The 13,579-nt window shown below is 42.0% G+C and overlaps 1 long non-coding RNA gene across 1 annotated transcript; it reads left to right on the forward strand.

The window, feature by feature from the left end:
* Positions 1 to 638: 638 nt before the first annotated feature.
* Positions 639 to 9,784, forward strand: LOC140632983 (uncharacterized). The gene is made up of 3 exons (XR_012030618.1): positions 639 to 1,144; positions 2,357 to 2,488; positions 7,532 to 9,784. It is a non-coding gene; the product is annotated as an uncharacterized lncRNA (long non-coding RNA).
* The last annotated feature ends 3,795 nt before the right edge of the window (positions 9,785 to 13,579 follow it).

The raw sequence follows: 13,579 nt of genomic DNA on the forward strand, positions 1-13,579 counted from the left end.
ACACTTAGAAATGGCTGAGGTGATTTTATAAGTGACTCTAATACAGAGAATTGGCTTCGTGAAGTGGAAAAATAGAGGAACAAGTAAAAGATTTTGAGCTCATCTGGGGATGAGTGACAGTGGGAAGCTGTTCCCTTCTCTCTGCTAGAGGCATGAGGAGAGCAGAGGGTGACAGGCCTCAGAATCAGGGTCGCGCTCTGGGAGTTGACAGCCGCTGGCCTGTCACAGGGGCTCGGAAGCTACGGAGGTGATGCCCCAGGAAGCCGAAGGAGACTTCTTTCCACCTCCTTCCACCGGGGCCTTCCATTGGCAGAGCTGACAAGGCGCCGCCCAGAGGAGCACAGCAGGGGAGGGACAAAGAGGCAGTTGAGCTGTCCATGCACCTCTTTTTAGGTCTGTAGCAGTGCAGAGTCTGGAAGCAATAGAGCCCAGTAACCAACTGGACGTATCCGTGAGAGGGGTGCAGAGGGGTGCAGAGGCTGCGGAGCGCCCGGCCGCAGGGCCAGGGCCAGAGGCCGCTGAGGGTGGGCAGGCGCGTCTGCCAGAGGAGGGGGGCGCGGGCTGGGGCTCTGGGGTGCCCAGGGCTCTGCACGACGCCCTGTCTTCTGTGATGCAGCTCTGCCCTGGTGTGAGGCGGTTTGATGGCCTCTTGGGCTGGGGGGCAGAGTGCGTGCTGGAAGGGCTGAGGGGCAAGCGGAGGAGAGGAACAGCCGGATACAGACCCACCCCTGCCTGTGTGTTAAATCCCAGCCCATCTGTGCTCCTCAGGATACAAGAAGGTGGTGGTGGGGGGGGGGCAGTCAGGGCAGGAGTGTGGCTGCCTCAGAGTATCTGGGCCTCCTTCTGTCTGTCTGTGTCGGCTTCTGCACGTTCCCCCTCAGACTGGCAGTTGACAATGTCTTTTACAGCAACGCAAACCGGTATCCTACCGGGTCGAGGCCGAGCGGTCATTAAGTGGCCGCCTCGGGGAACTGGGTGCAGCACTGTCATCCAACTGGAGCCTCGCTGTCAAGCAGGCCCAAGGCCAGCCACAAAGGCGCGGTTGTTTCACGGCCCAGACTCCACCGCAGGGAGGGACGGAGGTGCCCTTGGAAACCCCAGCCTTGGCTCTGCGGAGCTCAGCGTTTGGCCTTCATTGAACTATGTAAATACTCATTTTTTTAAAAAATGTAACAATGAGGCAATTGCTTGAGCAGAACACACACACACACACTATATATATATATATAGTGTGTGTGTGTGTGTGTGTGTGTGTGGCTTTTTCTCCTCTATGTTTAAGGGGTCATGGCAAGGCAGTCCTCAAATACTTTGCAATCTTGGGGGTGCCCAGAATAGGAAAAGTGTCTGCAGGGTAGGAAGGAGTCCCCTCACGTTGGCAGGCCTGTGGAATCCCTCCAGGGCTTAATTACCCTGCTCCTAGGTTCCTCCGTGGCTGGTCAGGAGCTGGGGGGTGAGGACGGTCTGAGCCTGTGCCTTTCCATTATGACCCCAGTTAGAGAGGAAGTGGCTGTTCCCTGGGCCCCAGGGAGACCGGGGAGTGGGGGAGGGAACGGCCCAGCCTCCCCCAACCCCGGCGAGGTGGCCTACTGAGCCCTGCCCGTCTGCCACGCTGCCTTGGTTTTAACGAAATTGGGCCCTGTTCATCCCTAATTATCTGCTCCGGCCTGGCTGGCTGACGTGTTTATTTTGTGGCTGCCAGACTTGTGGAGACGGGTCTTTCATAAAGAATCACATTCCTTTCAAGTTTAGTTTTCTTTTTGCCCATCATTTGTTTTTGCAAACATTTCGGGATTAATTGAACACTCTTTCCCCTTCCAACCAAAACACATGCTCGCCTTCCCTGTGCAATATGGCAATCTTGGCATTTGAATATGTGCACTCTTTCGTTTCTGAGTCGCCAGTGCTGACAAAAGACTGGTCTCAAGTCACCCCGGGCTGCTGTGAGGGGGAAAAAAATGGTGCTTCGTTTCAGATTAGCCTCTTCACTTTCTGTCTCTGAAAAGCTCATTTTCTATAAATCTAGGTTTGGCTATCTTTGGGCTCACCTCGAGCATGCGACTGCATATCTTTTGCTCATCTTTTTAATTATAACTATGGGTTTGAAAGCCTTCATATAACATGTCATGTTTTGAGTAACTGAAGAAGAGGAAAAGAGTCAGCTCTGGGCATCTTTAAAAGGTGTCAAGTAAAAATCATTCTTCTCTAACAGTTTTGCTATTAAAGACTCCACTGGAGAAAAGGAGCTAGGAATCGAAATGAATCATCTTCTTTATTTCAACTATGGCACACCTCATTAAAAAAATAAAACAAAACCCCAAAACTCATAATTCCATTTTCATCTTCTTTCTCCTTCTAGTGTTGCTTAATCCTGGCTGCTCAGGAAGGTCACCCGGGGTGTTAACAACTGTATGCAGGTGTGGTGACCTAACAGCATCCCAGAGATGGTCCCGTTCCACCCCTGGGGACTGCTGCCTTGCCTGTGATTAAGGTAAGGGTCTTGCAGTGTGGAGGCTGTCCTCCATTATCCAGTGGGGGCCTCCAGGTAATCCCGAGGATCCTTCGAGGTGGAAAAGAAGGCAGAGGAAGAGAATAAGAGGGATTGTAACTCTGGAAGGAAAGAACAGAGATGCAGTGTTGCTGGTTTTAAAATATGAACAGGGGGGTTGCCTCTCAGAGCTGGAAAGGGCAAGAAAACAGATTTTCTTTGAAGTCTGTAGAAAGGAACAGACACCTTGATGTTTAGCCTGTGTCAGACTTCTGACCTACGGAATTGTGAGATAGATCTGTGTTGTTTCAAGCCATTAAGTTTATGGTCATTTGTTACAGCAGCAAGAGAAAACTAATGCGTCATGCAAATTCACCCTGGTCTGATCAAATCCCAATTTGGGGAGGTGAGCCCGGGCATCAGTAAGTTTTCAAAGCTCTGCAGGTGATTCTCACATACAGTGGGATCGAGTACCAGCGAGCTGCACTGTCTCTGTGTCCTTACCCTTCCATGCTCCTGGGTCCCCTGCAATCTGGCCACTGCCCCCACCACTCATCTGAAACTCTTCTTACACACCAGCCACCTCCTTGTTGACAGATCCAGTGGTCACTTCTCCCCCTCACCCCACACTTACTTTATTCAACATTTGACACCATCAGCCATTTCCTCATGCTGGCTCCTCTGTTTGCCCTTTTACCTCTCTGGTCTTCTTGGTGATTCTCTTTGGCTACTGCTTTGCTTCAGCTCAATCCTTAGTGTTGATGCTCTGAGGGTTCCATCCTCAGGTCCCCTCACCTCTCACTCTGGACACTGTTCCAGCAGTGTTTCCTTTGTCACTCTAGCTTCTATAATGATCAATACCTAACCCACATCTTTTACCTAAATCTTGTTTTTTTTTTTTTGCTTTCAAAACCATACGTTCAACAATCTCCTTTAAACTCAATACATCCAACACCAAACTCATTTCCCCCACTTTAATTCCCCTTTTCCATGTATGGCATTATTCTCCACGCAGAAACATAAGCCCAAAACCTGTGAATCATCCTTTGTCCTCCTTCTCCCTCACCTCCTCCTTCCCCAAGTCTAATTAATAACGTCTTTCTATCTACTCGGTATTGTCCTGGCTCAGGTTACTTTCTTCTCTCCCTGATTATCACAATGGCCAAAGCCATTTCTCAAAAGTGAAAATATCGTAACTCTACATAAAATATTTTAACGTGTCTTTCATCCTTAGGAATGAACTCCGAGCTCTTCACTTGTCTTGAAGACACAGTGTCCCTCGCTCCTGTTTTCCTGTCTAACATCATCTCCTCCCATTCTTGGCCTCTTTCTACCTGCCCACCATCTCTCCAATTCTGCGCTCCAGCCATTTGGACCTACTTTGGTTGTTAAATTTATCATGCTTCCTCTTGTCCCAGACTCTGCACATGCTCGTCTTTCTGCCTTGAACACAATCCTTTCCCACTTCAGGACTAGCTAAGTCTTCCCCGTGAGTCAGCTTCAGCTTAGCTGTTGCCATGGACTTTTGTCATTTTTGGGTGCATTCAGCCTTTCTTTAGCAATCTAATTGCTTTCTGGATAATTAACCCTTTTTTCCCTTTTGTGTATCCTTGTTAGATGGTAAAATGAAATGTCCGCTCCTATCACAGAACCCGAAGGGAGTTAGCTCTTTCTCTCATGGCCCCAGTATAATCAGGTAGATGAGCTGTGACCTAAGCTGCTCAATCAGATGTTTTCTTCCAGGACTTTGAGTCTTGTATAAATAGTGCCAGATGAAAGAAATCAGAGTTCCTCCCTGCCCCTGGCAGGGCTCCCCCTGGACTGTTCTGGCTCCGAGACTCTGCCTGTGTTCTAGTTTCTAAGCTCTTCAAAACCGCCTTGATTTGTCTCCATACACCTGTTTCTCTAGCTGCTCCATTGATTCTGCTTGTATTCAATACCCTTTCACTAAATGTCCTAATTTTTAAGTTAAATTTGGATTCTGTTGTTGTTGTTTTTAATCTATAAAGTCTTTTGTGGCTCCTTAGACCTTCTGTGGGCTTATCCTTAGTATAGTCCTTACTACAATGTATTAAAATATTTACATTTCTGTCTGTCCTACCAGACCATAAACTTCTTGGGAGTAAGAATAATACCTTGTTCATTAATTGTACACCCAGAAGCACAGACAGTGGCTTATATATAATAAACATTTAATAAGCAATTGAGGAATATGTGAGTGCAATTCATTCTTTGATAGGAATAGAATAAATGTGGAAAAGACTCATCATCTATTGATTTCAGTGTTTTCCAAACAGGCTATTGTCACCTTATATATTGTCACCAGAAAGTTTAATTAAGGCTTCCATATCTACCAGGTGGCAAAAACATGCTGATTGTTTAATTGTGTGTGATCTGCACAATTAAAGCCCAAACCAAATCGGATCAGATTCAAACTAAAAATACCAAAACAAAGACTTCCCCTTCTGGGTAGATATAGAAGACCTATTTTTCTCTGTTCTACCCCTCAGAACAACAAACCTTTCTGGGGAAAGCTCACTAATCATTAGGAAATGAAAATCAAAATCGCAAGATATCACCTCACCCCTGTCAGAATGGCTATCATCAAGAAGATGGGAAATAAGAAGTGTTAGCAAGGATATGATGAACCTGGAGCTCTTATGCACTGTTGGTGGGATTTTTAAATGGGTATAGTCATTATGGAAAACAGTGAGGAGGTTCCTCAAAAAGTTCAAAGTAGAACTGCCATATGACCCAGAAAGTCCACTTCTGAGTATATATCTGAAGGAAACAAAATCACTATCTGAAAGAGATAGCTGTCCCCTCAAAATCTTTGCAGCATTATTCACAATAGCCAGGACATCGAATCAGCCTAAGTGTCCATTAATGGGTGAATGAATGAATAAAGAAAATGTGAGATACATACACACATGGAATACCAGTCAACCATAGAAAGAAGGACATTCTGCCATTTGTGATAACTTGGAAGAAACTTGAGGGCATTAAGCTAAGTGAAATAAGTCAGAGAAAGACAGATAGTGTATGATCTCATTTATATGTGAAATCTAAGAAAATCAAATCCCTAGAAACAGAGATCAGATGTGGGGTTGCTGGAGGGTGGGGTGGAGGGGGGTGGAGAGGGGTCTGGGCACTGAGGAATGGGAAGGTGGCCAAAAGGTATGAACTTCCTTACAAAAAAAGATAAGATGAACTTCACAACATGATGACTATAATTAACCATGCTGCACTGCATAATTGAAAGTTGCTAAGAGACTCGATCTTAAAAGTTCTGATCACAAGAAAAAAAGTTGTGAACAGGGGAGGGGATGGATGTTAACTTATTGTGGTGATCATTTCATAATGTATATATGTATCAAATCATTACATTATATGCCTTAAAATTACACATACATCAATTATATACCAACAACACTGGAAAAAACATAAAAGTGTAATAGTATTCATTAAAAATCATGTGTAATTAGTCATTAGGGAAATGCAAAATCATAGTGCAACACATAGCCATGAGAATGGCCAAAAATGGAAGTGTGGAGGAATTAGCATTCTCATGCATTGCTGGCAGGAGTGTAAATTGCTACAACCAGTATGGTAAATCAGCAGTTTTTACTGAAACTAATCACATACATGCGTTAGGACTCTAAATAAATGGAGGGATGTACCATGTCTCTGGATTGGAAGAGTAGGTTCTCCTCAAACTGATATACAGATTTCATGTAATGTCTATCAAAAGCCCACAAAAACTTTTTGGGTAGATATAAACAAAAATTTTTTAAAATTAATATGGAAAGGAAAAGAAATTAGAATAGCTCAAACATTTTTGGAAAAGAATAAAGTGGGAGGGGGTTGCCTGGATGGCTTAGTGGTTGAGCATCTGCCTTCAGCTCAAGTTGTGATCCTGGGGTCTTGGGATTGAGTACCATATCAGGTTGCATGCAGGGAGCCTGCTTCTCCCTCTGCCTATGTCTCTGCCTCTCTCTCTCTCAATTTGTATCTTTAATGAATAAATAACTGAAATCTTTAGAAAAAAAGAATAAAGTGGGAAGAATCAGTCTACAATGATCTCAAGATTTATATAACTATGGTCACCGAGTTCGTGTGGTATTGGTGGAAGGATAGACCCACAGATCACAGACCCACAGAATAGAGAACTCATAAATAGACTCACATAAATATGCCCCACTGAGTTGGATGAAGTTTCAGTAATAATTTATTTAATGAAAGAAATAAAGCCTTTCCAACAATGGCATTGGATCTTGGATATTTACAGGCAAAAAAAAGAAAAAAAAAAAAGAAAAGTCTTATCCCCAGTTTCACACTTCAATACAAAACTTATCTAAAGACATAGATAATTTAAAATTTAAAGAGATAAAAAAGATATATGATATAAACAATCACAAAAAAGAGAACTAGAGTGGCTTTATTAATATCAGACAAGGCAGACTTGAGAATAAGGATTACCAGCAGCCAAGCATCATTATATAATGAAAGAAGTATCAATTCACCAAGAAGAAATAATTCTTTTTTTTTTTTAGAAGAAATAATTCTAAATGCATGTTTAGCTCTCATAGATTGACAAAATAACAAATTAGTCATCATCATTATTATTTTTAACAGCTTTGGCATTATAGGCAGAGTCTAAAAGAACAAGTCTATCAGAAATGAAAAGTCACACTTATTGTATCCTGTGATAGCTTCCAGAAAGAACCCTTAGTTGTTTCTCAATCAAACATCCCTTGGAATCATGTATTCATCTGTCATCATATAGGGTAGAAATCTTGAGCAAATATGGCAAATGGCTTCTGACAGGCTGGCTCCTGATTTCTGACCCTAAAAGGTATGAATGTTTGAAGCTATAAGTCAGAACTGGAGTGAGCAATCATAAATGACCTCACACTTACTGCCCTCAGTCCCAGGATGCAGCATGCTTTCTGCCTTCCGACTTAATGAAAACTCACACACACACATAACACCTCTAGAAACCAAAGCAATAACTTTATAAATTCTCTGAACTCCCTGCCTCCACAGCCCCCTCCTTACTGGCAGCAGGAGGCCTTGATGGGTTGGGTCATCATCACCTGGCATGTCACTAGGAGGCATTTCCTAAGTTTCCTTCCATCATGGGATGGAGAGGCACCTGATTCTGATCCCTTCTGTATTTCTCCACAAGGTAAGTGAGAAATCACAGGCCAGTCTATTGACTGGCTTTTGACCCATCTGCCAAATGTGTTCTTTATTTTATTTTTTTCCAACTGTGTCTTTGAATCACAGAATAGAATGTACGGAGGAAAATCTGTAATCAAAAAGATGTTGGTAGGTTGCTGCAATAAAAACCTTAAGATGAAATTATCAGGAATAATCATCAAGTCCAATATTTACGTATAAGAGATTAGTTTGGTTGTAATAAGCATGAAGGAGGCCAGTGTGAGAAACCCATGGTAGCAGGGTCACCATCTGACAGCAAAGCTAGTAAAAGTCAACTTAAAATGGATGAGGACATGTGATGAGACGAGCACTGAGTGCTATTCTATATGTTGGTAAATTGAATTTAAAAAAATTTTTAAAAAATGGATGGGGACAAAGAGTACACATGGACACACATGTACACACCAACTTACAGACTGGCCTTACTCTTGACAAGCAATGCAAGAGGCCCAAACAAAGTATGTGCCAACAGATAGCATGTTAAAAGAGTGATAACATGTGACCAAAGGAATTTATTACATCAGTACAAGGTTGTTTCAATATTTGTATGTTTATTAATGTATTTCACATTAATTGATATAAATAGAAAAATCATATGATTATTTTTATGAGTGTTGCAAAGGTTTTGGAGAAAATTGAACACCCATTCTCCATTTTTTAAAAAAAGAGTTTTGACAAAATGTGGATCAATTGCTATTCTATTATGCAAAACCCAGCATTATGCACAACAGAGTGGAAGCGTTCCTATTGAAATTGGGAACAAGGAAAGGACACACTATTACTTGTATTATTTCTCATGGTCTGCTGGTATTCTTCAGCACAATGAGAGAAGAGAAAGAAATGAGTGGTTTAAAAGTTGAAATAGAGGACATGAAATTACAGTTATTATAGTTATTAGCAGATAGCATAACTATTTGCCTCAAAAACCCAAGGGAGAGTACATTGAAATGCTGGTCCTATCAGGGAATTCTGAACAAAGATAACTGAACAACAATCACACAGGGAAACCAAGAGCTTTCTCATGTGCAAACTATAATCGATCAGAACAAGCGATCCCAAAAGCAAATACAAAATACAGAAAATACTTATGAATAAACTTAATAAGAAATGTGCAAAATCTATAGAAAGAAAACTTTTTAAAAAAATTTAATTTATTCATTTGAGAGAGAGAATATGAGCAGTGGGGAGAGGCAGAGGGAGAGAGAGAAGCAGACTCCCCGCTGAGCCAAGAGCCTAACTGGGGCTGGATCCCTGGACTCTGGGATCATGACCTGAGCTGAAGGCAGATGCTGAGCCTTCAATAAAAAAAAAAAAAACCTTCAATACTAGTGATGATCACAATAGGACATTTGAGCAAATGAATTATATATTGAATGACTAGCTAGGGAGTTTTATCACCATAAAGGTACTAATTCTCCCTAAGATATGCTAAAATCGTACTATACTTTCAATAAAATCCAAACTGGTTTTTTGGAACGAGGCAAGTTAATTTCCTAAAATTTGTATGGAAGAAAACAATCCAGGAAAACTAGGAAAATTCTGAAAAGGAAAAATAATGATAGGAGACTGTCTCTACCAGGTATGGAAAATAATATTCAAAATATTGTGACACTGAACTTTAAATAGACTAATGGGGGGAAAAACGTCTAGAAATAAACCCTCACACATGCAGAAGTTTACTTTGTGATAAACATGGCTTTTCCAATCAGTGGGTGGGATGGTTGTTAGCATTCTGCTCCATTCTTGACATTTGTGGCTCTCACATGTTACAAAAGTCATGGCTGGAAGCCACTGCCCAACATTTCCAGACTTCCTCATCATCTTCCTTTGGTTCAGTTCCATGAACGCGTGGCTCTGTGTCCATAGTCATTGGATGAGGTATTTTGGAATTGGATAGCCCAGCCCCATTAAGCCAATGACTGCCGCATTGGCCAATGATGTTGTGAGAAGCAGCAAAGCAGAACCAGTAGACTGGGCTCCTCTAAAATTCTATCTCACAGAAACTGTGAAACAATACATGTTATTTTAAGCTATTAGGTAGTGTGGTAATTAGTTAATGCAACAATTGATGACTAATGAACTTGCTCGCTCCACTCCATGGTGAGCGTGTGGAAGTAGGCACCCTCAGAAATTGCCAGTAGGAATATAAATCATATCAAAGCTATGGGCACATATAAGGCAATATTAATTATAGTAAACATGTAATTTCACATCTAGAAATATATCCAGCGATGTCCTTGCAGAGGTGTGAATTGTTAAACATCTGTTATTTAATAAATTTATATTTTAAGATGGTAATACATTCAATAAAAGTCCTATTTGTGGTGGCGTTGTTTGTAATGGCAAAGACTGGAACCTAAATGCATTATTGGGACTATTTAAACACAATACATCCTTGTGACAGAGTTCTCTGCAACTGTTAAAAGGAATGTCATTCTATAACAAGAACAAAACACTACATATGACATACTACCATTTGTGTAATACAAAAGAAGAGCATACGTGTAGATATTTTTGAACGGTAATGCAAGAGACTGATAACAATGGAGATGGGTATCAGGAGTGGGAGAGAACTTTTCACTATATGTTTTTTGGGGGATATCATTTGAAAAAAAAATCTTACCATGTACAAGTATTGCCTATTCAAATTATTAAATAATTGAAAAACTAAAATAGATGAGCGGTCATCCACTTAAGAGATAGTTTCCAAATGTGCAGCTGATGTAGAACTGGAGAACTTTTCTGCTACAATCATGATAGCTGGGAGAGTATCTTCAAGCCTGGACTCTAACTTCAGAACATTATAACCTAAGCCATTATGTTTTCTTCTGTTTAGAGAAGGAATAGGTTTATAGGAAGTGAGTAGTCTGCTTTAGAGTCTAGATAAAGAGAAATTGGAGAACAAGGAATTTGTCAATGTTTATCCAGACCATGGGAGAAAGGCAATATTTAGTAGACAGGCATACTTAAGTATTGAGAGGAATATATATATATATATATATATATATATATATATATATATTCATTCATGAGAGAGAGAGAGATGCAGAGACACAGGTAGAGGGAGAAGCAGGCTCCATGCAGGGAGCCCGATGTGGGACTCAATCCCAGGACTGCGGGATCACGCCCTGGGCTGAAGGCGGTGCTAAACCACTGAGCCACCTGGGCTGCCCTTGAGATGAATATTTTTTTTTTGAGATGAATATTTTATAGAAGTTGAGAATATTCAGTTCCTTTGGTTTAGATTCTGTGCTCAATTGAGCAAACTTTTAATGACTAACTAGGCTTCCCCAGGTTTTTGCAGGAGATCCCTTACATATTAGATACCAGTATTGTCACTATAGCGCTGTAGACCTCACTGGAAATTTTAAATGTTTTAGGTTATACATCAATCTTAAGGGGGTTAGATTTATCTGAATCAGGCCCAAGAGCTTGAACATCCAAGACTGCTCTGATACCATGAAGTTTCCTAACACATAATTGAGAAGCAATGCCCTCTTAGGTGCCATCGTCCTCTGACGCCAGTGGAGTAGCCAACCCATCTCTCTTTTGGAAAGATAAGTCTCCTTTTTCTTTTCTTTTCTTTTTTTAAGATTTAATTTCTAAAATAACTTCTACATCCAACGTGGGGCTCGAACTCACAACCCTGTGATCGAGTCACATGGTCCCCTGACTGAGCCAGCCAGGTGCCCCAGATGAGTCTCCTTTGTTGAAATGTAGTAAGCATATGCAAAGCAAAAGGGAGAGAATTCCAACAACAGTTCATACGAAAAATCCTTGGGGCACTGGGTGGCTCAGTTGGTTAATCAGCCCGACTCTTGATTTTGGCTTAGGTGGGGATCTCAAGGGCATGAAATGGAGCCCCATGTTGGGCTCTGAGATTGAGATTCTCTCCCTCTCCCTCTGTCCCTCCCATGCATGCTCAATCTCTCTCTTTCTCAAATAAATAAATCTTAAAAAAAATAAAAGAAAATCCTTGTGTGATCTGATGGCATGTCCCAGCTAAGAAAAGAAGATTGAAGGAAAGCTCAGTTTCACAGTTGTCACAGGCATCAGATAATGAGAAATCGCCAGTTTGTGGGATTGTTAATCCATTTAGAAAGTGTTTCACCTTTATAATTTGAGAGGAATATGACCTAAGATCTGGGAAATTTCCTAGAATTTCTGACACCATGATATGATATCATTTGCTTATAAGACATATGCATAATAAAAGTCAAATTGAGATTTGAATATTGGAGTATCAGCTAGGACACTCACGGGCTAAGCGATTTAAATGACTTAAATGTCATACCAACCTGGTGGCATCAATCCAGAATATTTTTTTTTTTTTTGCCATAAACCAAAGGACAAATTACTATAAGGTATGGGCCTTCAGAGTCAACATGATTAGTTAAAACTTCAAGTGTTGACGTGGTGATTGTCAAAAGTCAACTGTTCTTCGCCCAGTTCTGGGCACCTCGTTTAAAGAGGATTGTTGACTTGAGAGGGCAAGAAGGCTAATATCTGTGTCCATTCAAGCATTTGGGTCCCATCCATTCACTTATTGATTTATTTAACTTACATTTATTGAATATATCCTGTTTGTCAAGAGCCGTAGCATGTTTTTTGGTAGTCTCATAGGGGAACTCTAGATGTACTAGCCAAAGAGAAGATTTGAAGGGGACACGGAGGGCACCTGGGTGGCTCAGTGGTTGAGCATCTGCCTTTGGCATGATCATGATCTCAGGGTCATGATCTCGGGGTCTGGAGGTCAAGTCCTGCATCGGGCTCCCTGTAGGGAGCCAGCTTCTCCCTCTGCCTATGTCTCTGCCCTTTTCTGTGTTTCTCATGAATAAATAAATAAAACCTTATAAAAAGAGGGGGTGCATGGAAACTGTGGGAAGAGTGAGGAGGCTTTTACGTGTTTTTTTTTTTTTTCGGGTGGAAACAAGTAGCAACTGAGAAAGAGCACCCCACTTGGGCACAAGTTGCAGAAGAACCTTTTGACTTTGAAACAAGCTTAGCAACATTGGAGTCCGCTGCCTGGTCACACAGTGATCTTCCAGCCGAGCAAAGGAGCCGTCAGGACACAGACAGGGAAGGTGAGGCCCAGTAGGACTGTGTGACCCGAGCAAGAGCCCACGGCCAGTTAGTGCGGCAGGGGGCCTGGCACCTGGAATCCCAGTCAGCCCAGGCCAGCCAACACTTAGCTTGTAACGATTTCACTGCTGTTCTCTCAAACTCGAAGCTCCACTATAGGTTGTAATTTATCATTTTGATGAAACACAGGCTTTGAGGCGAACATGTGGGAGTGAGTCCCTGGGCTGGCAAGCAACTACCCACATCTCAAAGACGCTTTGAAGTTCTAGGCTCATAGAGTACACAGTAATAATTCTTGTGATGTATCCCAGTTTTTCCATTACAAAAAGTAGTTGATGCTTCTGATCATGAGCAAAAAGTGGAGGTTCCTATCGGCGATATGAAATTTCAGACAAATTAGCATGGCAGGCTCAGTTCAGTGGTGATGCAGATCCATGATGTGAAATGGTTTCATGGACTGTCCTACAGCTTTGGCAATCTGTCACAGAGGCGGATGGGGAAATGTTCGAGAAGGACAAGAACAGGGGTGCCTGGATGGCTCCGTGGTTGAACATCTGCCTTCAGCTCAGCTCGTGATCTCGGGGTCCCGGGATCAGGTCCCACACTGGGCTCCCTGCATGGAGCCTGCTTTTCCCTCTGCCTGTGTCTCTGCCTCTCTCCCTGTGTGTCTCAGGAATAAATAAACCTTAAAAAAAAAAAAAGGACAAGAATATATTGTTCTCATTCAACTATAGTCCACTCTCCCTTGATCTTTTTCTCTCAATAATTTGAGCAACACTGGTTTTAAGG

This window comes from Canis lupus, chromosome 5, assembly GCF_048164855.1.
Source record: "Canis lupus baileyi chromosome 5, mCanLup2.hap1, whole genome shotgun sequence".
Classification (NCBI taxonomy): domain Eukaryota; kingdom Metazoa; phylum Chordata; class Mammalia; order Carnivora; family Canidae; genus Canis; species Canis lupus.